Source organism: Pseudopipra pipra, chromosome 5 (assembly GCF_036250125.1).
Source record: "Pseudopipra pipra isolate bDixPip1 chromosome 5, bDixPip1.hap1, whole genome shotgun sequence".
NCBI lineage: Eukaryota > Metazoa > Chordata > Aves > Passeriformes > Pipridae > Pseudopipra > Pseudopipra pipra.
The window spans coordinates 10,606,472-10,631,944 of record NC_087553.1 but is presented as its reverse complement, the minus strand read 5'-3'; the positions used below and the strand labels follow the sequence as shown (position 1 = coordinate 10,631,944).

Sequence of the window (25,473 nt, the reverse complement as noted above, 5' to 3'; positions counted from 1 at the left end):
AGTTTTTTGCCAATTGTTTGGTTGCAATTAAGTGATTCTTCAGGGGTTTTTACTATACACAGTTTTTGATTCAGATGATTGTGTCCCATGACCTACCCTAGCTCTTCAACCACAAGGATGCACAGTGGGGTTTCTCTGACTGGTGTATTCAATGGATCTTCATGGATCCTGCACAGAAATTGGCTGGAGAATAGGCAGAAGAGAGTATAGAACAGGCAGAAGAAGTTTGGATCTTTAAAACTTATGTGGGTGGCCAATCTTTTAGAGAAAGCCAAGTTTTACTCCCAGAACTGAACAAGATCAGGCTTTAGGAAATTTCAGATTTGACCATTGCACAGTCTCCAAGAATCAGTCAGAAAAAGACGCTGAGCTTTGCCTGAGTTCTTCTCTTTCACTCTAGAAAGATCTCTCAGCATTTAAACACCCACTATAAATCTAAACAGAGGAAGCATAGGCAAAGAGCCCCTGCAAGTGTAGCTACAGAGACCTCCAGCGTGAAAGCCGAATTCACAGTCTCTAAAAATGAGTCGTTCCTTAATAAACAGCTTATGGAAGGAATCAGACAGAGGAAACCCTGAACTGCTCTGACTAGTGGCAAGTTCACAGCACACTAAATGTTAAGTCAAAGGAAACACAACAATGTTATCTAGAACACACAAAGGGCATGAACTGATACGGATATTGGCAAATAGACTATATAAATAATCTTCAGAAGATGTTATTAAAAGCCAACACTTCCATGCAGCAAATGAACAGGGAGATATGGTGTTGTTTGCCATTCCCTTTCAATTGGACTATAATGGAAACTACTTATTTCCCTAGTCTTTCCCTCAACATCAATAACAGAGGTTTCACCAGGGCAAAACAGGTTACAAATGATGCTGGTAGTAACAGTGTAATGCTCATTGTGTAGCTGAGCCCACACACTGGAGGGCTAATAAGTATTACCTGTCCCACAACCCAACGTGAATGGCAGGAGAAAATGAACAGCAACCTGCCCAGCACTTCCACTCCAGGCTGCTGGAAGCAACTGCAGTTCCCATTTTGTGCCGAGGTTTTCCTTGGGTGCTCGCTCTGCCTTCCCTTTGAAGAGGGGTATTCTGGCACTAACATCTTGTTTTTCCTCACTCTCTTCTTCTTGCCATTAGAGCAAAAAAAGATAGAAGTAGAGATGCTTTTGTTCCAAAGATTTAGCAGAATTTTATAACATCTTCTCCAACAGCTATACCAAGAGAGGAGATTCAAGTCTTTGCCGCCACTTCTGGAAAACTGCAGCAAAGCCACACAAACTGTTCCCCAGCTTCCCTTGTCTTTAATATACTTTCTATGAAACTTGGCTCTCCAGGCTTCAGGTCACATTTACATAAGATATAAAGCCCTGGCATTAATTATCATTTCATAAGGAGCTCTCAGAGCCATTGACTAGACAAAAACGGATGTACAAGTCCCAAGAGAAAAGAGAGTGTTTCCAGGAATTGGAAACAATTCTTATTCAAAGTCTAATATGGGAGCCTAGTTCTGTTCATTGCCATTCATCCTCTGGAGCAAATATAATAAGCATTTCTCTGTTCTTACAGTGTCACAAACAAGCATGAATTGGTTGACTTTAGAAGAGCTACTTCAGGTATAAGATTCAAATCAAATCCAGTCTATGTGTTCAAGCTACAATTAAGGTCTCTTAGCCTAGAACATAAAGATCAATTATCACCTGTGACGTGAACTTTAGCAATGAGTATTTCCATAAATGCAGTTCTCCCATTTTATGGCTGACACAGAACAACAGCACAGCTAACAGGGAGAGATTGATTTCCTCTTCTCTCACCCAGCAGTCAATTTTTACGGGAAAAAGCCCCACTACATCTAAGAGGGTCATGCAGAGAAGAAAAAGCGTTTGTGTGGTGGTGTTTTTTTAAACAAGCTAAACTAAAATGTAGTCCCTGTTCTGTTCGTGGATTTTTATTAACTAAATGCTGCTGATGCTGCTGGCACCTTGCTTCTGTTACTGAGATGAGTCCTTCCAGCTTCCAACTGTGCTGGTGTTTTCTCTTGGGAAGGGATATGGTCTGCAAGGGTTCCATTAGCCTAAAAGAGAAACATCTGCTTGGAGTATGGAGCAATCTATTGGCCGAGCTTAGCAGTAGGTTAACTCAGCTGGTCAACTCTGCCCTATCTTGTGTGCGTCACGGAGACCAAAATGAACTAACATTTACTGGTTTTTAGTCAATTCTTAAAAGGAGACGTGATTCAGATTAAAAAGATGATTATGTTGGCCATTTTTCTTTAATACAGCTTTGACTTACAAGAGCGTGTTTTCCAGAAAGACAATAATTTTGAACTACGAAGAAGGAACAGGCAAGTTGTTATTGCCCCTTTTTTTACTGGATGTGGAATTCTAAGTGACTTGCATCCAAACCAGGCTAGAAAATTACCAGGGTGGGACTACTTGAATGCTGTTTTGGCTCTAAAGCATGCCGGTGGCCACTAGAGGTAGCAGTGAAAAGTAACGTTGCCAGTAAATCAAGAAAATTCTGTTCATGTAATTGGAATTGCCTGCACATCATGAGGTGCTTAATAGGTTCTGTTCCACATAAAAAAAGCGTATGGCACAGTCTCTGCTTCCTATGAAACATTAGTCAGACTTAAACGTGTTTTTTTCGAGGAGATTCTTTCTAACGGAAGGGTAGAGGTAGCTCTTAAAGTATGAGCTACCTAGACCCACAGTTTTTAATTCCATAATTCATAATTCACAAATGTATCATTCAATTTTATAACAGTGAAACTCACTAAAAAAACCCAGCTCTTCCGAAAGAAAAGGTTCAATTCATTTCTCTGTTACACTGTTTTAACTCCACCAGTCACATCACTGTGTACAACCCAGACTGGTAAATCTGATGTTATCTCCTTAATTTAGGCTGTTTTAACAAAACTAATTGGCAAACTTTAAAAAATCTGGTGATGTCTGTGGTGCATTGATAATGTGGGTTGTTTTAATAAGGATGAAAAAGAGTGGGGAGAGAAAAATATTCTTGTATCTGCAAGTCTGCTCTGCAATAGTTATCTGTGTGGTTTATGCTGTAGCCCATACAGAGGCATATTTGTTTTGCTACATATGTATGCTTTTATAGGGTGTTTTGGGATCCATTGGTATGGAAAAAATATTACTACCTGCATGGCTTTTTTCCAAAACTTACAGGAGAAAGACATTTCTTGTAGAGAGCAAATGTGAATTTCCACATACCACCATCAAAATCCTGACTTTGTTTATACAGAGCTCCAAGGATTTTCTCACTGCTTCCTCCCTGTAGGTATTATAGCAGCATGTTATCTCAGGCCTGCCACGCACAACTTTCACACCCAAATCAGTCTTCCCTCATTCTGTGTCAAATGACACAAAGCACATAGTACTAAAAACAAGTTCCCTCTTCTTTTCACCCTGTAAACATTACAGGCCCACTAGGAACAGCAATGGGAGCATAATAAACCAGGAATGCAAACACACATTTTACAGAAGAAAGTTTTATATGTAGAAAATGCAATCCAAATAACCTGTTATAAAAAGACACTTTGTGAGTCAACCCAGTAAAGACAAGAAAAACTCTCTAGTGAAAGGAAAGACTAGAACTTGCATTCATATTTTTTCTTGTTGCTAGTAGTGTCAGGAAGAAAAAGTATCATTTTAACACTGTTTTTAAGATTAATATTATTCTAATTTTCTTAAATATTACCTCTAGCAGATTGAGAGTTGTAACACCCTCACCATCTGCTCTATATTCAATACTTGGATGGCTTGATGCCAAACCCTCAAAGAGTTTGTATGTCAGTCTATAAGATATGCTTTATAATTTTCAATTTCAGAACCTCACTTAAAGCTTTTTGGGATCATATTTCAAGTTCCAGTGCATTTGCTCAGGCTTGTCAGCATCATATTAAATATGTGTTAGACCCAATCTTTTCATTTGATTCTATCTCTCCTTCAAACATTTTTCTTTCTTCTATTTTGTCAAGGATACAGATGGTTCCAATTATTATCTCCTTCAGTTTATCTTAATAAAGCCAGCATACTGCTGTTGAGGAGTTTGCTAAAAAAGCTATTCTATCACTGTGAGGCCCTTGTCCATCTCTTAACACTCTTGAAGCTTCAAACTATGCCATTGCTGTATTGGATGATAACCATCCTTCCATTTTCCCCTGCATTTGTTAATCAAGGCACAAACTCCAGAAGGCAGAACATAACTCTATTCCTCTGCTTGTATCAGGAGACCAGTTTTAATTCTAAAAAGGATAACTCTAAGTTAAGCATGGAAAAAAGACAAACCAAACCAAACCAAACCAATACCCTACAGTAGAACTAGCATGTTTTATAAAAGAAAAATTATTTTTGCTAGCATTATCTTGATAAAAGATGTTTTGTACTATTCAGGTGGAAGAAACAACTGCCATTCTGTAACATGGGTAACCCTTAAAACCTTTGAAAGCAAAATTTTCATTGAGTAATGTAGTATTTGAGTTTGGGTTTTGGTTGCCTTTTCTTTTTTCTCTTCCCATACAACTCAGTGCAACCCATCTAAGCCAGTGGATGTCAGAGAAGACACTCTCACAGATTACAATGAAAAATGTTTTATCCCTCTAGGGACTCCTAATAGTTTTTGCTCAGCATGCACGTAAGCAAGTTCTGGCTGACAATTCAGTTATTGTCCGAGTGAAAAGTGAGTGAAGGATTCTGTCACGTTCAGTTTGGTTTACTCTTTTAATTTATTTTTTTAAAACTCCGGAGAATCATGAACAGGACATCAAAAGCTAATTATAAAAACCTCAAGGCTCCAAGATCTGTGTCAGCTAGAACAGTTTTCATTTCTATCATCAGGCTTTCCATTTGTACTTTCGACTGTGTTTTTTCTAGACTGGATAAGGCATTATCCCCATTTTGCGCAGAGGTGGAGTGCTGTGAGGAGATTTGCCCAAGTCCTCACAGAAAACTATCTTCAGGACTGAGAACACAGGTGGTAAAACTCAACTTTTCTCCAAGAAACATTTCTCTGCTGTTAATAAAGTTTTGACAATTGGCATCATTCACCAGTCTTGATTTCATTTCCTGCTGGAAAAACACAAGCAAATCATGCTACTAGCAAAAGTTCTTGGAAAATTAATAAACCCATAAATTAAACAAACTCCTGAAAAACAAACTGATAGAAAACTAGGAAGATTAACGAAGCATGAATTTGCAGGAGGGGAAAAAAAAAATTCTGAGAACAGTAGGTACTTTTTGGTTTTGTGGCAAATTGTTTATAACCAGAAGCGGATCTCACAGAATATTATTATTGGATGCTGCCCTCACACAGGATGGCCTGCTTTGGCAGGCAGGTCTATGCAGCTGCCAGAAAGTGTCAGTGCAGCGTGGATGGCAGAAAACATGAGCGTGGGAAGAGTGTGGAGCTGCTCAAGTACTCCCAGAGACACGTGCCACCTACTCTGGAGTGAAGTCATACCAGTCCTTTGTGTAGCACCTGGATCCAAGCAAGCTTGGGAATGCTGTTGCATGCTGGGGTCACCTGGATGGCAAAGGTCAAAAGAGTCACAGAAGACAGGAGGATGGTTTGGAGCACTTGAGCAGCAGGATAATCTGGTCTGTCTGGGAAGCCACCCTGAAGCAGTTTGTAAAAGCATAAGGCACACTTCTCTTGGGATAACATTTGGAGTGTAGGTGGCATTCCCCACTGAATTTTTTCACAGGTGATGCTGCATTAAGCTGTTTGTTTTAAAGAGCATAGTTAGACAAAAAAAAAAACCAAAATGAAATAGTTTTACATGTAGATGAATACTTACACTGCTGGCACCAAAGAGAATCAACTTTCATTTCTGTAAGTGTAGGGTCTGGCACCTAGAAATCCTGCACGTAAATGGAACATAAAATGCATGGCCTGTCAAGTCCCAAGCTGTTTCTTGACATGATACTTAATCTTCATGAAAAAAAGAGCATTTTTAAAAGGTGCATTCAGACACAAAAATTTAAATTATTATCCAAGTATACAAAGGACTGAATTTTTTAAAGGTCAGACCACTTACTTCAATATCATGTTTCTAATTCTAGTGCCTTAAATCTTATACATTTTTGCAATATTGTATGATTTCCTTCTGCACTAACACTGCTGAAATTTTAAAAAGATATACCTTTTCATCTTCAACTAAACCTCACAAACTGATGCATAAACATTAAACGAATGCACACTGCACAGACACAATCAGGCAGGATACTCCCAAAATAAAACTGATACTTCCTGATCATAAAATAACACAGAAGTCAAAGGAAAAATGTAAAACATGGACTACATAGTGATAATGACAACATTGCTCACTCTCATACTGATTACCATTTTGATCTCATGAGAAGTCTCATGAATTCAAATAATTTTAATTAATTGTGGGGCAAAATGCATTTGTGTGACTCACAGAGGCACTATTTTGCCCCGAGGATCTGAGGCAAAATGCACAGAAGTCAGTGGAAAGATCACAGTTGGCTTTAATGATCTTTGGCCCGGGTCCATGGTGTGAGGCACACTCACCCACATCAGCCAGCTCCAGTCAGCTTTGCAAAGACTCTTTGTCTTTGGAGGAGCAGCAGACCTAGGTCTAAAAGATACTTTTGACTAATACAAAATATGAAGAACTTGCTGAAACCCAAGCCAAGAAGATACATGCTCCCCCCACACCTGAAGAGGGTTTAATTCTTCATCTACCCAGTGTCTGAGGAGACCTGCAAGGTTTCCAAGTGATAACAACCATCAGTAGCACAGTAAACATGTTTTACTCCAGCAGTGCTGGGTGACGCATGAACCTTCCCTTTTAACAGGTGTCCCTTGAAAACCAAGGAGTTCCTTTGATGTTTGCTGACGGTCAGTCCAGCTTCCAAATGAAAATATGGTTGTTAGGATTAACAAGTTTACTCTGCCATAAATCTCCAGGTTATAGGTGAGAGAATGAAATGGCAAACAAATACTGAAAAGGTCAAAAGCCCAAACATATATATATATATATATATATCTCATTTACCTCTGGATTCACATGGTCAACATTTCAGAGTAACAGTGTTACTGCTGTTAATATTTAGCACAAAAATGGTGTTTCAGTTTTCCTATGTTGTAGCAATAGTTCTGTGAGAAGTCATCTATGGAATTGGCACTACAGGTATTCTTGGTTTCTTTCGTTTTCTTACCATTTACCTTTTAAAAAATACAATTACTTTTCAGAAGCATGATTATGTATTGTTCTGAGTCTGGGGATTTTTTTCCTGGGGAACAGGAACACCTACAAAGTACTTAATTAAACAAATCAGATGATAGCATATGACAAAAATACAAAAGCACAGTGGGCAGTCACTCAAGAAAATGTACACAATAGATATCCTTGAAAGGAAAGAGATATTAGTATCAGTTCCAGTCCAATTCAAATCTTTGTAAGCAGGCAATTAAAAGCTGGCTCAGCTTTTAATTGCCTGCTTAATTTTCATGTATAGTAACACATGAATTACAAGGAAATTCATGTGTTACTATATCCCATTACAAATTTTATTTGGGAGACGGATCACATCTCAGAAAGGTACTCTTGACAGAATTCTTCAGATTTTTCTTCTCATTTTCTTCTGCACAATGTTGTTCAAATCTTCATGTAACCAACCTTCATCCTGCTGTGTGAAGAAAAATAGTAGAGCAGAAAAGGGAAGCTTCTCTTTGTCATTCTGTCATGGCTCTGTCACAGACAAATCTACATTTTACAGCCTCATATTTAATAGTTAACACATGTATCTTGGTGTCTTCCCACACAACGGATTACAAAGCAACCCAAAAACCTGAGCTGAAAGAAAGCAATTAGTAATTTGCCTCATCTTGGCTGTCAGCCATCTATCCAGGTACTTAGTGTGACGTGTCTGAGCACCCCACAAAGATTAATGTAGTCTTTCAACACCTTTGTTCAGGAGTGGGCTCATTTTCTAAGTGCAGATGCAATCCAAGGAAAAGCAAATCGCTCACACTGAGTCAAGAAAAACTTGTCAAAGGTGAAAATTGAGCACAGGTCTCCAAGCCCCTGACGTGGTGCCTTGATGGTCCCCTTTAGATGGACATTTCTCTCAAACACAACCCTTTCCTCATGTCAATGGGAAGGATCCTGCAAGATTCAACAAACAAACAGATTTTAAAATAAACAGCTGCAGTCCCTCACCAGTAAGTTCTGAACTAGGATTAGTACTATCCCATACTAATGTATGGTTATAATATCTTTTTTTTTTTTTCAGTGCCAAATGCTACCACCATCAATTATGTGGCTGGTTAATCACAGTTTGGGAATTTCTGTTTAGGAATGCCTTTCCCTTCCCCTATCCCCATCCCCTTCAAAAGTACAAGGAATCCAAAATGAAAGAAGGTCTTTCTTGGATTTCAAGCAGCATATCTTTGGAGGGAGCACACCTCTCCCTTGTGAAGCCCTACAACTAATCTAGGCTCCTTGTGTGACATAGTGAGAGACAGAGAAACTAACCCCAGCCCTAAAGCACATCTTCAAAATAATATGTACAAATTTCCCTTGATAGTTTTTTGGTTGTTTGGGGTTTTTTTCCCTCTGGTCTCTTGACAAAGTTGAAAGCATGGTAAAATCTTACTTTTTTTCTTCTATCAGCTAAAACTGATACAACCAGGACACATTACTGGAACTGATCTCCCATAAATCATGTCAGAAGGAATGAGCTCTTCTGTATCCTGTCAGGATAATACCACCATGTGTTCAAAGGTGACAGAAAAATGAGAGTTCATTAATAGTCACAATTTTTTTTAAAGACCTTGATTCTCCTTATCCAGCACCCAATTCTATAAGTGCTTGTTGGTACATCTTATCAGGTAACATTTCACTCTGTTAGCATTTTAGGTGCTAGAACTCTTTAGTTTTATAGAATGTGAATGACAAACTACCTAGCAGATTAGATGCACCTGTAACTATTTTTAATTAATTAATTAATTGTAGATCTTCATGTTTTCCTGCATCAGTTTGAAAATAAGTACTCTATTTAATATGTCATTATCAGAATAGGCTATCTAGATCTTAACCCCCTCTTTTCTCAGGAAAAAAACCATCTGCCATTTTCTATTACTTGCCTAAAATTCAAATGACTTCAGGTTCTCTCATCTTAAAATTGACAGACCTGTCAATTTTAGAGTTGGTTTTGGCCTGGTGATGACAATTATGTTCACTGGGAACTACTGTAATTTTTAAGTATTATTTTTCTTTTTTTAACAACACCAGGTTGTTTTTATTAAATTCTAAAATTTCGCAATACATAAAGAACAAGTTTTTACTTCTGTCTATAATTTCAAAGGAGCAGAAAGGAAATATCATATGCCTTACTGCACTGTACCTTTCAAGGTTTTCACAGATTCTCCTGCTGAAAATATGATGCCTTACTTTTTAAAATTTTGCACATATTTCAGCCTAGAAATAAAAAGAGAGAAAAGAGACACTAAAGAATCTTTTGCTGATGAAGACCATTTCAGGATACTTAAGCTGATAATTTCGGTTCCTCACAGCAGCTCTTTGTCACATTTTCCCTGTCCCTGGGCTTTGGTACACTGAGAAATGCAAGTATAACTAGGAATGCAACTGCATGAAAATGCACAAAATTTAGATGTTATAACTTAGCTACCATTTGGGCAACTAGTTCAATGCTTGTATGAGGCCTGAGTTCACAAATAAATTTGCAAAGGGAACAGTTTTATTATTCCATCTCACCTTAAGCTCAAAACCTGCTACCATATGTCAGCAAGATGAAAAGACTTTAGGGGCTTTTTTAAAATACAAGATTTCAATGGGCCTGCTGGTGTTTCTCTTTCCCTCTCTGCAATTCCAGGCAAACAAATAAATAATCCCTTGCACAAACAGAAGTTTATGAAGCCCTCTGTTAATTAAAATAGGACCTTTGCCTTGTCAGATGAGTATTTTTGCTACTCCTGTTGGAAAGCTATTCCATTACATTCATCTTCTCATCACTACACATTGTCTTTTAGATTCTAATTATGGGCAAAGTGCATTGATTTGTTTCTGCTACATTTTATGCAAACACTGCAGCCTCTGGGTTAACAACTTTTCCTGGACAGACACCCCCAGCTACCAGCTCCAGCTCCAGTCCCACCAAATTGTGCCTTGGACTCTAAGTATCTGTGTTGTGGAAAGTTTTATTGAAACTGGAATAACATTTCAGAAAAAAAAAAAACAACCAAACGAGTTGTGGTTCTGATGAAGTGCCCCTTTCCAACACACATATAAACCATTTCAACAAATAATTCCCGACCACATTTATTACATAACTGAATTTTTAAAGGTACCTCAGAGAATAAGTGAAATAGAGTCTAGTTATGTTTTCTGAGAGATGTCCTAGCTTCCTGATTTTTCTGTGGTTATATTCCTAAGTAGTATGCAGCATTCTATGGGCTATGGTTTGCTGAGCAACTGAAAGCATTTTTGATTGCACTGTTATTTTACCCAGTCCATAAGGGACAGGGAAACACTGGGACCTGAAAAATGCATGCATTAGGAAAATAAAGATTAGTTATGCAACAAAAATATAATTTTTTTTTTTTTTTAATTAGGAAGAGCCAGAAAATGGTGAAGACCCCATTGACTTCACAGACGAGCTTTAACCACGCACTGCGTTGGCTCTAGTGCTGTATTTTCCTCACATCACTTAGAATCATCGAGTAAAAAAATGAGAGTATCATGGCAATACTCCCACCTGGGAGACTGAATTGGCTACCCAGAGAGAAAAAAACCTGCTCCTTTTCCAGATCTGCTCGCAGTTCCTTTTCTCAAGCCCAGGAGTGGCGCGTGGGAAGAACTGTGACCCCGTGAGGTTAGGGCTGGGTCCCAAAAGCACAGTCCAGCCCCTAAAGAAGTTACTAGAGAAGTGATGATTAATTTCTGTGGAAGTTTCTGTGTCTTCAAGGGCTGAGGATTATTTCCTCTTTGCTAAAGGTCAGCTCTTTCACAACCTGTTCGCGATGAGCTGCTGTGAGCAAGCGGAGCTCAAGTGCACCACGAGAGCGAGTAGCAGCAGATACTCACTGTGAACATTTCACTGAGACAGCATTAAGCTTTCAACTAAACAGTTGCAAAGGTCTTATCCAGTAATTGCCCTTTAAACAAGGTTACACTGTGATCAGGGAACGTCAAAATTGGGAGGAAGTTTGTTTTTGCAAGCTGTTGAATGTGATAGGGTGTTTTTCTTTAAATCATAAATCTGCTGACTTTTGCGGAAGCTTTTGGAAACTATGAAACATGCAATTGTTTCAGTGAGGGGTTTGCTGAAAAATGTCTGATTGTTATCTTTAAATTATTAGTTTAGCTAAACAAGAGAAGCTGAATAGCTGTTGGATAGATATTTTGCAGGGAAATACCTGGCTGTGTCTGCATCATCCATCTACAGTTCCCAGCTCTCCTCAAAGCACAACAAAAAAAAGCTGCTCTGGGCATCATTGGTTAATAGTAAGGGATTGAAATGCAGTAGAAAACATACTACGAGGAATCTCTGCAAGTACAGAGTTAAAATGAACCCCTTGCCTGGTCCAAAACCCATGTAGTGAATGATAGCTTTGGCTTATCACTAGACAAGCAATTTAGTGCTTCTCTCTCGCTCCCAGCATCCCTTAAATGGTGACTGCAAGACCACAAGTGTCTCGAGGTTTTCATTGTTTAATGCCAGTCTTATACAAAGGAAAAGTGAATTCAGATTGGAGGAGAAAGGGACAGAGGATTCAAAGGGCATGTATGACTTTTTTTCCCCTGCATATCAAAGGATTTCTCTTCAGTGTTGCTGCTGGGATCAATTTTTTTTTTTCCTCAGGGATAAAACTCACATCATCAGAGTCAGTGGATGAAAACAATACAGCCTCTCAAATCTACATAAGTCCAAAGGGTTAAATTTTATCTTCACTTTCAATTATTCCTATTATCAATTAAGCCAAAGAAATAACAATCACCCACCTACCCTTATCTGACATTAGCATGTACCCAGCCTAACGTGCTTTATAAGCATGAGCTTTTGGCTCACAGCTGCTGTGGAAAAGGCAAGCTGTATTTATGCTCCTTTTACTGACAGAGAAGCTAAAGCAAAAGGGAAATTGTGCACCTGCTGATAATCCCCCTAAACTCCAAAGAAACCTTATCAGAGATCTCAGAAGGGAAGGACAGCTGGAAAGGGGAAAGACAGTAAAGGTAAGAGAGTGGGTTTTAATACACCTCCCTGAAAGTGTGCAAAGGACTCTGAGATAAGCAGAGAGAAAGATAGGTCATACAGGATTATTTCTGGGCTTTTTTCAGAGAGCAGTCAGGTTGGGAAATCAAACTTTGTTCTTTTCAGAAAAAAAAACCCCGTTCTGATTAAAGAAAATGAGTGGAAATTTGAATTTCGCTTCAGAGTTTCCCCTTTTCTATGCAGATGATGAGAAACTCATCATAACAGATGAGAAAACTCATTAGGCTGAGCGTGCCCGTGGCAGCTTCTATAGGAAACAGCAGGCAAGGGAGCTTATAATTGTTACCGTGTCTGATCAATGTGAAGCCTCCAGTCCAACTGCAGCAGGGTCATGTGAGGAGGCTGGTGGTATCAGCCCAGGACAAGAACTGAATGGATGCCTCAGGATCTGCAGTGGAAGGCTTTTGCTTGTTTGGTAATCACACCTACAGCATTCAGCTACTCCTAAATAGAGGTTGAAAAGATCATTCTCAAGACTAATAATCTGCTGTTCCTCAGACAACTCTTCCTGTCAGTTATAAACTGAAATAAAAAAATTCTCTAGTGTCTTCTAATACTACTCCCAAATGGCTTTTTATGAGCTTTGGTATAAACTCTATTATTTTCAGTGTAGGCCAGCAATAAATTCAAATTAAATGTATATTCAATGAATAATTTTATGATGTGACCAAAACAATATATTGGAATTAGTTAAACTAGTTCCTGTGAAGTGACCTAAAACTTGGTCCAGGATTTGTAATTTCTACAAATTGGCAGCGGTAAGAGTCAGATGAAAAATATGAAACAATTGAATGCTTTTGTTAAAAACATTTAACACTATATTTTTCATTTCTATTAAACAATCATGGCTATAAATTTTCTGCGGGAGGCACTATTTCCCACACAGTCCAGAAATTACCTCTGGGACTTCATTTTACTCCAGACAAAGCATGAATTCTTTTGCAGTGTATGTGAATATCTGTGTGTGAGTGCTGTTTATAATGTAAGAGATTATTTAGCCTCCTGCAGTTTACAAATAATAGAAGGAAGTTCTCTTTGCTTCTCTACGATGGCAATGGCAGCTTTCTGAATTAGATAAGTAAACCTATTTACAGTTTGAAATATGGGCCAGTATTTCATTAACTACTTTTGTCAGAGCAGGACTAGTAATATTTGTGTGGGAGGGAAAAAGGTGATATGTTATGTAAATGTCTTAATAATGAAATGAAATTAGCCTAAATGGTAAATAGATTATGTCTATTGCCTGATAATGGACATATGTCTATGCTATTGAAAATGGCTTTATTCATTGTGATGGCTGGAAGTGAATTTCAGTATTGGTGCTACAGTTGTAAAATGTAAGCCATCATAAGGAAATAAACAACAAATTGCTTCGTTTTTACTGCCTCTTGTTCACTGTCACTTCTGGCAAAACTCCTTCTTAAAAGATGGTATTACTGTGCTAGACCCAGGGAGTGGGTCACAGGGTTCAGTTTCTGGCTCTGTGACAAGGTTAATCGGTGACTTCAGTGTGTTTATCAAAACTCCATTAGTAAAATGGTGACATTAACATTTCTACCCTCGTTTCCCTTTTTTGTTTAGATTGCCAGCTCTTCCCGGCACAGTGTCCCAGAGAAATGACCTCTGTTAACATACCTAGAATTTCTTTTAAAAGCTGAGAGAAGTGGGAAAGAACAGACTACAGAGTTAGGACAAAACTCCTTGTAAATAACAGACTGGTTTTGCTAACTTTACTTGCTCACCAATCAGAAGACAGAAAAATCATGCAAAATCTTGTGCAAATGCTGCTACTGATAAAACAACAATGATAGTTTTTTTAAAGGATCAGTTTCCCAGGAAGAAATTACTGCAATTCACATACCAATTCTAATAACTTTTCAACAGCAAAAGTGTTCAAATGAAACAGAGTTTCTGATAATTTTTCTAAAGAAAGTGTATAGATTAGACTTTGTAATTTTGATCCCTTTTGTGCCACTAGTCCTTTAAATAATATTATATTACATATAATACACACAATACATTTAAACAACGAATCACAATGACCTGTGAAAATTTGCAGACTTTTTGTCATTTGGGGAATTTCCAAAATTTTGCATTTCCCACCAGAAATTGTGTTTAATGACCAAGATTTTAGCCTAAATTTTTGGTCCAAGGGGACCAAACAATGGGAAATCTCCAGAAAGTGATAATGGGTAGACTGAAAAGTGAGAGAAGATTAACGAAACAATCCACAAGGAGATCACAAACAAAAACTGCAGTATAAATATATCGAGGCACATGCAAACTGCCTGGATTACTGTCACTAATTCTTTCTGTTAAAGGCCTGATGTGGAAATTTTAGAATATTGCAAGAATATCCCTCAGTGGGAAGGTTCTTGGTAAAGAGCACAGACACAGCGTGGAGGGAAGACAACAGTTTGTTGGCAAACCCTGCTATGGGTACATTAACATCCCCATTTTTTCACATTGGTGTGACCACTGTGTTATCACCTACCCACGTCAGATAAAAACTTTCCCAGGACATTGCTGCAACATGGACTTACAGAAAGGATGAAGGCACAGCCATAAATCCAGGCAGTGAACAACGCCATGCTCCTTTCCTGGCAGTTGTCAGAACCAACTGTTGAAGCAGATGAAATGTAAACTGCAGCTCTGTCGCACATACTTTTGAGATGTGATGTCCTGGTCAAAAAAGGATACAAATTTGTTTATCTTAAAAAAAAAAGAGACAAGAACACTGACCTTGAAGATCAGATCAAGTATAAAGTGGCCTAAAATAACAAACAAAATGAATGTCATATCTCCAAGATTTATTCCTCAAGTTTATACAGGAAATTTATGAACAATTCTGGAGAGGCTGATCCTACATAATGCTATTGAGAACTCAGATGCCAAGAAAATGCCTGTGGAATTTTGGATGCTCAGCATCTTCCAGGTTTGTTCTGATGGGAAAAAAACCAAAATCAGAATGCTCCATTAGATTAAAATCAAAGGACTTAATACTGATGGCAGTATGCTGCTCTATCTTAATTTTAATGGACTTATTTTTGGAGCAAGAAATACTTACCCTCAATTGAGGAGGGCAAGGCTAGGAAACACTTAAACAAACTGGGCACACACAAGTCCATGGGAGCTGATGGGATGAAGCCATGAGAGCTGAGGAAGCTGGCTGATGTTGTTGCTTATCTTTGAAACTTATGGCAATTTGAAGAGGTTTCTGAGGAATGGAAGAAATCAAATATCATCTCTATCTTCAAAAAGAGCAAGAAGGTGGATCCAAGGAACTACAGGCTGGTCAGCCTCACCTCCATCCCTCTGAAGCTGGTGAAGCAAATAATCCTGGAAACCTTTTTTGGACACATGAAGAATATTAAGGTTATCAGGAGCAGTCAGAAGCAGGTAAGAGTAAATCATGCCTGACCAGCCTGATAGCTTGACTATCTTGGTGAGTGACAGGAGAGCCATGGATGATGTTTACTTGACTTTAGCAAGGCTTTTGACACTCTCTCACATAACATATCCATAGATAAATAGTTTAAGTACAGGTTAGATAAGTGCAGGGAGGTGGATTGAAAACTGGCTAAATGACTGAGCCCAGAGAAGCATAATCAGTCACAGAAAATCCAGATGGAAGCCAGTCACTGGTGGTGTGTCTCGGGGTTGATACCATGTCCTTGCCATTTAACCTCTTCTTTAATGTCCTGGAAAATTGGACAGAGTACATCTGCAGTGAGTTTTCAAATTATATGTAAAGTAGAGGAGTAAATTGTGATCAAGATGGTTATATTGGTGTTTGGAGGGACATGGATAGGTTGGAGAAAGAGGCCTACAGAAATCTCATTAAATTGAACATAGGGAAGTGCCAAGTCTGGGGAGGAATAACGCCAGGCATCAGCCCATGGGATGAAGATTAAGCCAGAATGCTTCTCTGTAGGGCCCAGTGACAGGACAAGAGGCAATGGGCACAAACCCAAACACATGAAATTCCATCTTAATACAAAACAACACTTATTTACTGAGAGGGTGATCAAACACTGTAAAGTCGGCCAGAGAGGCTGTGGAGTCTCCATCCTTGGAGATATTGAAAATCTGAGTGGGCATTGTCCTGGGAAATCTGCTCCAGGTGACCCTATTTGGGGTCATGCAAAGAGGCCTTTTCTAACTTTAACTTTTCTAACTTTACTGAGTCTGTGGCTCTACAATCAGAGATCACTTTGAATGTAAAATCCAGCCTCACACAAACAATCACCAACAGAACCCCCAGATGATAGGGGAGAGTAATAAAACCCATGACAATACTTTCTGTTTCTAAATTGTCTGCTAGACCCACATAAGCAATGTCTGACTATTTTCTGAAATATTTGCCAGTTAGTGCTAGTTTTTTTGGGGGGTTGTTTATGTTTTTTGTTTGTTTTGGGTTTTTGGTTTCGTTGTTGGTTGTTTTTTTTTTTTAATTCTAGCCAGCTTAGTGATCCTCCCACATCCAGCTTCTAAGTAAAATTGTACATCTTCATTTCATTAGTGTGAATTTTAATCTCGAGCTTAAATACTAATGGAAAACAAATTTTAAATCTTGCTTCCACAAGCAGTTTCTCTAGAAACATAGGACCAGAATTAAGTTTGCATAGTCAAGGATATAAAAGTCTTACAGATTGTGATCAGTGGTAATCCATAAACACAGCTTGAATTCCAGAGCTTTAAGATTAAAGCAGCTGACATGGAGAAAATAGAACTCATCCAAAGTAGATATGGCTTTCTATGCCTTTAGGGAAAAATTCCATAGAGCTGCTTTTGTATATTACTTACACCTTATAAAGCTGCAGATGCATTAACTAATAGTAATTGATTAGTAACTAATATTACTTTATTCTGTTGCCACACTAGGCACAAAGGAAATATTCTCGTGCACACTATTTTATATTTTTCATACCTACAAAAGTGAAGTGACTCACCCTGGTTACGCACAAAACAATGGTAAATCTACACTAGGAACAGCTACTATCTAACATATTAAGTCACATCTCTTTCTTTTGAGCTTCATTAATAAATCAGTGTTATGAACACTGGATAATAAAGACTGGATTGCAATATTCGTACCTGTGGTGTTCTCAATTTCTTAACTGTAATCAAAGACCTTTCCAAACATCTACATTCACTACAAGGTGTACCTAGAGTTAGGCAAAATTTATGCCCCTAAAGAGAAAATTCCTATTTTCAAGATTTATGAGGCACTTACAGTGATAAGGTTTGTGCTAACCCACTGCACAGGAGTGTATTTGACCCTTGGTCAACTTGAGGGCGTGTGTTATATTTCAGAAGTCTCAGGTCAGTGGTGGATTCCATTAAAGGCCTTATCTCCTTTGAAATCAATGGCAACATAAAAAGAGATATGTGTATTTTTGAAGCAAGATGTATTACTTAGAGAAAAATCACATCTGATCCTGTTGCAGAAAAAATGGAAGAGAAGATAAATAATGCCTTTTTTTCCATTGGAGATTCCTAGGTATTAATATGGATGGTGTGAAAAAGAGAAAGATATATGAAAAGAAGCAGTGCGTGGCAAGTTTTTGAAACTTTTAGATTAACTTTTAGTGCAAGCTCTGTATCAGTAATTGAACAGCCTCTGTTTTGAGGGATACCAAAACTTGCTGTATGTTGCATATCTGCTTCACATTTCACATACTGTAATTCTATGCTATAAAAATCCAGGACACAGGGAAAAAAAGAGTCACAACAGGAGGAGGGAAGAGTATTCAAGAATTTCATTAGTGTTACGTTGGTTTGATTTACACAAGGAGATACAAAACTGCTCAGCAGTTCACAAAGGAAATAATGAGCACTAAACCCAAACTGTTGCTTTGTCAAGGATAGAAAAAAAAGGTCAGTAGGGCCCAACAGTATGTAAAATGTTTGGAATGGATCTTGCAATTTTCCAAACATCATATTTGTTTGCACTTGGTAATTCATATTCCAAATAGAGACTCTGTTGGAAGATGTGCACCTTCCATCTTCATAGATTCTCTATGATGAGACAAAAGCAACAAACTCTAAGGATCAATAGATTTCTGGGTAGAAAATGTGAACTTGCAGATTAAGTCAGAATAATTAGCACAGAAATTCTTACTAAAACCAGTGTGGCAAATCGGGTTGTTGCCAATACACTTGTCCATTCATTTCCTAATTGCGTAGAATCTGCCTGGTGAAATAATACCCTAAAAAGATCAAGTTTGAAAATGTAGCCTCTAATTCACTTCCCACATTTTTCATTAAAAAAAAAAAAAATGCAAGTGGGAAAGTGGGCATGATTTCTTGCTCTGTTTTCTTTGCGTATTCAGGCTGACGTATCACACAGCACAAAGAGTCAGGAATTGCGTCTAGAGATTTATCTTTACACACAAAGGAATAGTTAACCAGTATTGTTTATCTTGTTGGAGAGAACAGTTAATTGTGCACTGAATTCTAAACCAAGACAAACCTCTATTGTGTTCAGCTATAACAAAGTGTATAAAAACCACACCACAAAGTTCAGGCAAAGACGTCAGCAGAACCGCAGAGGTGTTACGTGCAGCAGGTCTGAGAGTCAGGGAGGCTGGGAGCAGAAAGCAGAACCTTATACCACAGGCATAAGCATGTACTGAAGGCATGCCCTTTCCCCAGAACTTATTATAGTCCAGCTTTTAGCAGACATAACAGTACAGCTGGTCAGAACTTGATGTAAAGTTCCACAAAAACTGAAATATTGCTTAGAAGTGTTATTAATATGTTTCCCACAGTCACGGCAACTTTCTGAAAGCATTTGTTGCTTCAAAAAGGAAATAAATTATAGTTTGGGAACTATCCTATGCTGTTTTGCTGACAAATATCTAAAGTGACACTAAAAGAATCCTTATAGCAGCCACTTCATCTTCAAGAATTGCAAGTGTTAGAACTATATGGGTCAGATACAGTTTGTCCAACCATTAAAGTTTTTCAAACCTCAAGTTGTTTTATTATTTAAATCATGTTTGCTTAGTTTGTAATATACTTAGTCTTTTACTCTGAAAGATGTAAAAAGATTAGTATTTCGCTGATAATGATGCTTAATAACATCTCCTAGAAGGATATAGCTAATATCCCAACTGTACAAATTTTTAAGCTTAAAAAACTTAAAGATAGGGTCTTATAACTGACAAAAAGTAAGGGCTGACTCCTGAAGAAATAAAAATGGACCCCAAGAACCAGAACTCTCATTTCTAAGGCATTTATATCCAGTGCTGGCAGTCTACAGACTATTTCTAAGGAATACAAAATAGCCACAAATAATTAAAGTATGCTGCTAGTTGGTCTAAATTCTATAGGTTTCTACCTCCACCATCAACCTAAATTTTAAAAGTTGAGAGGTTGAAGAAGATTGAAAAACAGTGGATCCTTTTTGACCTTGAAACTTATCATGTTGTTTTATTTTAAATCATTAATAACCACCTTCACAGAAAAGCTGAAGTTTCTCTATTGAATTGTTAGTTTAGCTTCCAATTTCTGCAAAAAAAAAAAAAAAATCATAGGTTTATTTTTAGGAGCAGATGTGAAGCCACATATAAAACTGAGGTAAATAAAGATCTTTGAAGTACATAAAGGTAAATCCTTCCAAATGATGAAGTTTATTGACTAGAATGAATCCTAGCTAGTTGGAGAAAAATATATTAACTATACTTGTGATTGGAGGGACCTGGATTGAAGGATGTTTATCTTCTCAGATGAGCAGAGACAAGAAGATCAGCTGCTTACTGGGAAAGAGAGAGGGAAGGGTCGCCGTGTATTAATGTCTGTGAACACAGACCTTGAAGACTTGTGCCTATTTAAGCTTTGAGACGGTTGCACAAGATGCACAAGTGCACTTATAAGCAGGGAATACTTCTACAATGTTAAGATAAGAAGCCTTAAAATTTGATCATTTACTCCTGCCTTAATATTCCATAATTTTATACAAACATAACACGCATCCCGTTTAGGGTTCCTTTGAACTGCCAAGAGAGAGAACTAGAGCTAAAAACCAGGCTCCAAACGTTAGCTTGGATTCCAATAAATATTTGACTAGTTAAGGGCATATTAGCCTGTAATGAAAGGTGTGAATAGCTCATGAAAACTCTCCCAAACTGGGTTGAGACCAGCTACTTCCAGTATTGACAACAATGTAGTCCTGGGAGCAGAGAGCCAAGTTTCTTCAGCAGGTGATGTAGGCTGTGCAGAGATCTAGATTAACAGCCCCCTGGTTTACAGCCAGGTAAGTCAAATTGAAGTGCATTTACATCTGACTACAGAAGACACAAGGGTATAGAGGAGAAATATATAACCTGCACAATTCTGTATGCTCAAAGAAACCCAAAATCCCAAGGAAAGGTACAGTGTCGATGCTCTCACGGGGTAGAAACTTGTAAAAGAAAGCATACATATCAAGGATCAGAAAAAAACTCTACCCATGTTAGCCTCAGTGATAAATCCTCAAAGTCCCACTGAAATCTAGGACAAATTATATTGTTAAATTGAAATTACTGTTGGACATGGTGGTCAGTTATTCCCCAGATTCACAGTAGATTAGTTTTCCAATGAAAATGCTGTTTCTGAAAAAAGATGGTAGAAATGTGCATTATGCTGTTTAAATGCTGTGGAAATTGATGCCAAGAAAAACAGTTGTGCCTGGCTGACATTGGAGATAATTTGGCAAGTTACCCTAAAGTTTTACTGTATGCCCCAATTTATTGCTGTGTATACAAAGCTATCCCATAAGCCAAAAGCTATGTTAAACTATAAGAAGTTTATATTTTCTGCAGAAGAATAAAAGGTGACAAGGAACCAGAACATTTTTCAGTATTTAAGCATATGATGAGAAACTATTTTCAACCAGAGTACAACAATTGGAATGCTTTTGTGGTAGAGAACTTTTTGTTTTGGTAAGTTTTAAAGCCTGTAGGTCATCTGGAGACTGTTTCCATCTCAGGAAGTTTTTGAGCATGTGGTTAGACCACAAAGTGATCTAAAACACTTTAAGAAAATGTGGTTTCTTTTTCCTCCTAAATTTCTTTATGTCACATTTGTCAACAAACACATCACTGCACAAATGGCATGTGATCCCACAGCAGACTGCCTGTAGGGGTTGAGATCCTGCCTGCCAAGCTCATCTAAGACTCTCTTAAACCCCATACTCTTCTTGATGGTCAACACATCCTTTATCATCAACCTACATAAGCTTCATTACCACATTGCTCTGAAGCAGTGTAATTAACCCAAGGGCTGATGATGCAAAGAAGGCAGGGTGTTGTTTCATGAAGCTCAAAATCAGTGAAAGACTCCTTAACTCTTCCACCAGCATTGAGACAACAAGAATTGTTTCATGAGTACAAGAACAAATAGAATATTTGGTACTGCAGTTTGAGAGGATTTTTTTTTTTTAATCTCTTGACCTAAACTCTTGAATTGCTCTAGGAAAGACTGTCAGCGTATTAAGCATTATAAGAAACAGAAAGCAAGGAAACCTTTCCTATGTTGTCAAAACAACTTTGACTTCAAAAATATTCTATAATCACTATCCCTGGTGAGAATCCATTTTGCTAAACTCTCAGCTATTCCAAAATTATGAGCAGGGCTTCAAAAAATTATGGGATTGAAAAATGGTAAGACTGTAAGAAAAACATCATTGAATACTGAGGTCATGGAAGTTGGCATTACCAGTGTTGATGTACTGCTTTCAGTTTGAGGGAAGGCGGGCGGATTGAAGGAGCACACGTCCCTGCTGGCCAGATCACCATCTGGTTCAGCTTCTAAGATCAAGTCTTCTCTGCAATTAACTCCTCTACTTCAAGAAAAAAAAAAAAGAGATACAAAATTAGTTGTAATTGAAGTGTAACATTAAAACTAGCGATGCTATACTTTGAAGCATAAATAAAATTTCTTTCCAATAACGGATAAACAGAATAATATTTATTTGTCTTCACATATCTATTTATGCCCAATAAGGGTAACACTATCTGTTGCTTCTCACAATGACTCAAATGAATTATAGATTCACTTTATAAAATGTAACCTAATTCTCTCCATAATCGAAATTTGGTTAGAATGATGTAAGCTGCCAAACTCAGCTGTCCACACAATCCAAATATAGAGTACTAAAAACTTGCTTATTTGAAACAAAGAGACAATAAAACACCAACAGTTCACAGAAACAGAAAACACAGGCACTGAGTACACAAATGTATTTTACATCTAACCAGCTGTATAATAATTTGATGAATCCCAGATGCTGCAGTAGAGCAAGGCAATGGCATAACTATGCAACTTCTTTGAAACAGATATATATTATTTAAATTTCTTCCCGTAATAACAACGAGATAGACAGGTTATGAGTTTCAGCCTGAGTTTCCTACATACACCAGAAACCAGAGTCCTGTCAGTAAGCCACCTCGTTGGTCAAAAATGAAAGGTACTCTGATATTTATTGTGAGAAAGTAAGACTTTCCCAGATAGCCTACAAGAAAAAAATCCCACCTTTTTTTTCTTCCAAAATACATTAATTATAAAGAGTCCTGAAGGAGGAGCTGAACTCCTGCTTTTGCTCAGGACGCTCTGAGAACTTTCACAGAGTAATCTTCACACTGGAGTTATGTAAACAAATAAAATCCATAAACCACTTCAGACCTGCCAGAGTTATATGGCACAGCAAAAGGTATGAGGAAGGTCGGTCAAAGATTCATTCCCATTGAAAGATTGATCTAACACTGATAAAGCAGGGCATGGCAAACAGGGAAACACGGAGAGTGGGAATGGGGAAGGAAGAACATCAGGCCTGTGAGAAGGGAAAGACTCCAGATTTTCTCAAGGTGACAAAGTTCAGACACACCTGGCACGTTCTCTGGCCACAGTATGAAATGGATTTAAAGGAGGACCAGGCTTCTCTAATATTTTATGTTTACATGAAGTCATTCATAGTGCAATCTATTTGCCTGTGGAATGTCCAGCTCCATGTAAAGTTCAGCTGCTTTATCAGAAAGTGGGAAAGGAGAGGGGGTCTTTTAGGCTACTTGTCCTAGTTTTGGATTTGTGCTGGAAACAGAGTCAACACCAGAGGGATGTTTCAGTTATTGCTGAGCAGGGATTACACAGAGCCAAGGACTTTTCTGCGTCTCACACTGCCCCAGCAGCGACTGAGCTGAGGGTGTACAGGGAGCTGGAAGGGGACACAGCCAGGACAGCTGACCCCAACTGACCACGGGGATATCCCACACTGTATGGCACCAGGCTCAGCATATCAGCTGGGGGGAAAAGGAGGAAAAGGGGATGTTCACAGTGATAGTGTCTTCTCAAGTCACCGTTACACATGATGGAGCCCTGCTCTCCTGGAGATGGCTGAACACCTGCCTGCCCATGGGATGTGGGGAATTAATGTCTTGGTTTGTTTTGCTTGTGCACACAGCCTTTGCTTTACATCTTAAATCCATGAGTTTTCTCATTTTTACCCTTCCAGTTCTCTCTCCTGTCCCACAGGGAGGAGAGAGCGAGCAGCTGTGTGGTGCTAAGTTGCCGTCTGAGGTTAAACCATGACAAGTCTTTTCTCCTTTAGCCTATTTTATTAAATTAAATGATATCATATGACAAAAAAATCTAATGCCACATCTCCTTTAGGACTCCCCAGTGGAGCAATGTGCTTTTAGTTGCTCTTCTAAGCAGATACCTGCAGAGTGGTCATTTCCTCAAGTGCAGCTCACAGATGTTCTCAAACCAACCCCTTGCATCACATTTGGCACTGGGACAGCTACAGAAGTCATCACTCTCAGCCTCCCACTTGCTCCTCTGCCAGAGGTTACCATAATCCCAGCAAGGATGAGGCTCAATGGGACATGTGTTGCAGTACCAGAGGCCAGGGATTGTTAATTGCAAATCACAAATTACGTTGATAAGTAAAAAAGCAAATTGCAGGCACATGGGTGCTACTCCCTGTCCCAAAAATGCTGGGTAAATAGCCAAGCAGCTGGCACACAGCAAGCTCTGCACCATCACCACTGCATTCCTTGCACTGCTACGGGGTTTGACTAGTCTAAACCAACAACTTAATACAGACACATTAGAGCATGACAAACAGAAAACTTCAAAACTGTCCTTTGGAAAGGCAGAGGACACAAAAAGTGTAGCTTTCATTAAAAAAGCAGAGGAAAGACTGCCTATATTACAAGGGAAGCACCAGAAATTCAAGTGACCCACAAATAAAGTCACTTGTCATCATGTTTCACAGGGGATGGAAAGAGTAAAGGTGATCCTTGGCAAGTTTCCATTAACTGTTCAAGCACGGACTCCTACTGCTCTGCAGAACACTCCAAATGTCCCTTTTCTGTGATGCCCAGAGATCAAAATCCCTTACTAACATCTGTGGACCTTCCCAAGACCTGTTCAGACTATTAGGTTATCAATTCAAAAAGAAAAAAAAAATTAGAAAATGTAAGAGTGAAAAAGTAAGGAACTGCAGTAAATAAATTCAATTGAAATGTAAGCATTAAAAATATGGAAATATCAGTGATTACTCATCATTGCTGCATTTCCTAGTTTATAGGGTTTGCTAAAAAGTCTGTAGGTAGTTGCAGAATTCATATTCAAAAGATATAATTAAGATCCTGCACATATGTTTAGAAGGTAATTTTTGCTGAGAATTTAAATCAAACTTGATTTAAAAAAACTAGAAATTCTTCCATAATCCAGGACTCAAAGATTCTTTTATTTTTTAGGTTTGCCATTTTAGGTGGGAAACTCATATCATCTATTCTCATCATAACTGATTAGACAGGTTCATTAAATACTTCACTTAGTTCCAATAAGTAGTCTGTACATAGTTTCTAAAACCAAACCATTTTAGATGCAAAGCCTTTCTAGAGCTGAACTTGCCTGCAGACTCACTCTGAGGCTGTCACAGGAGTCTCTGCCACAAGGTCCAAAACCTCCCTCACAGTGGTTCTCACATCAGCAGGATTACACACATTTGTCTCGTTGTACACATCGTGAAGTCTTTTCTAACGTGTGAAACCCCAACATTAAACTTTCTGTAAGAAATGAAGAAAAAAGACCTCTTCTCAGGTGAGAATGACAAAATAGATGGATTAGCTAAAAGGATTAGTGGCAGTCTGGTATATAACCTACTAGCCTAGTTTAAGAACTTATTTATGTTA

General features: G+C 38.3%; 1 long non-coding RNA gene across 2 annotated transcripts; it reads right to left on the bottom strand.

Annotated features, from left to right (window-relative positions):
• Window positions 1-4,733: 4,733 nt before the first annotated feature.
• LOC135414097 (uncharacterized) lies at window positions 4,734-22,134 on the bottom strand. Of its 2 annotated transcripts, XR_010430572.1 has the most exons (3): window positions 21,992-22,134; window positions 14,784-19,804; window positions 4,734-8,160 (listed from the first exon to the last, which is right to left on the bottom strand). It is a non-coding gene; the product is annotated as an uncharacterized LOC135414097 (long non-coding RNA). The 2 variants fall into 2 exon arrangements; XR_010430571.1 differs by lacking the exon at window positions 14,784-19,804.
• Between the last annotated feature and the right edge of the window lie 3,339 nt (window positions 22,135-25,473).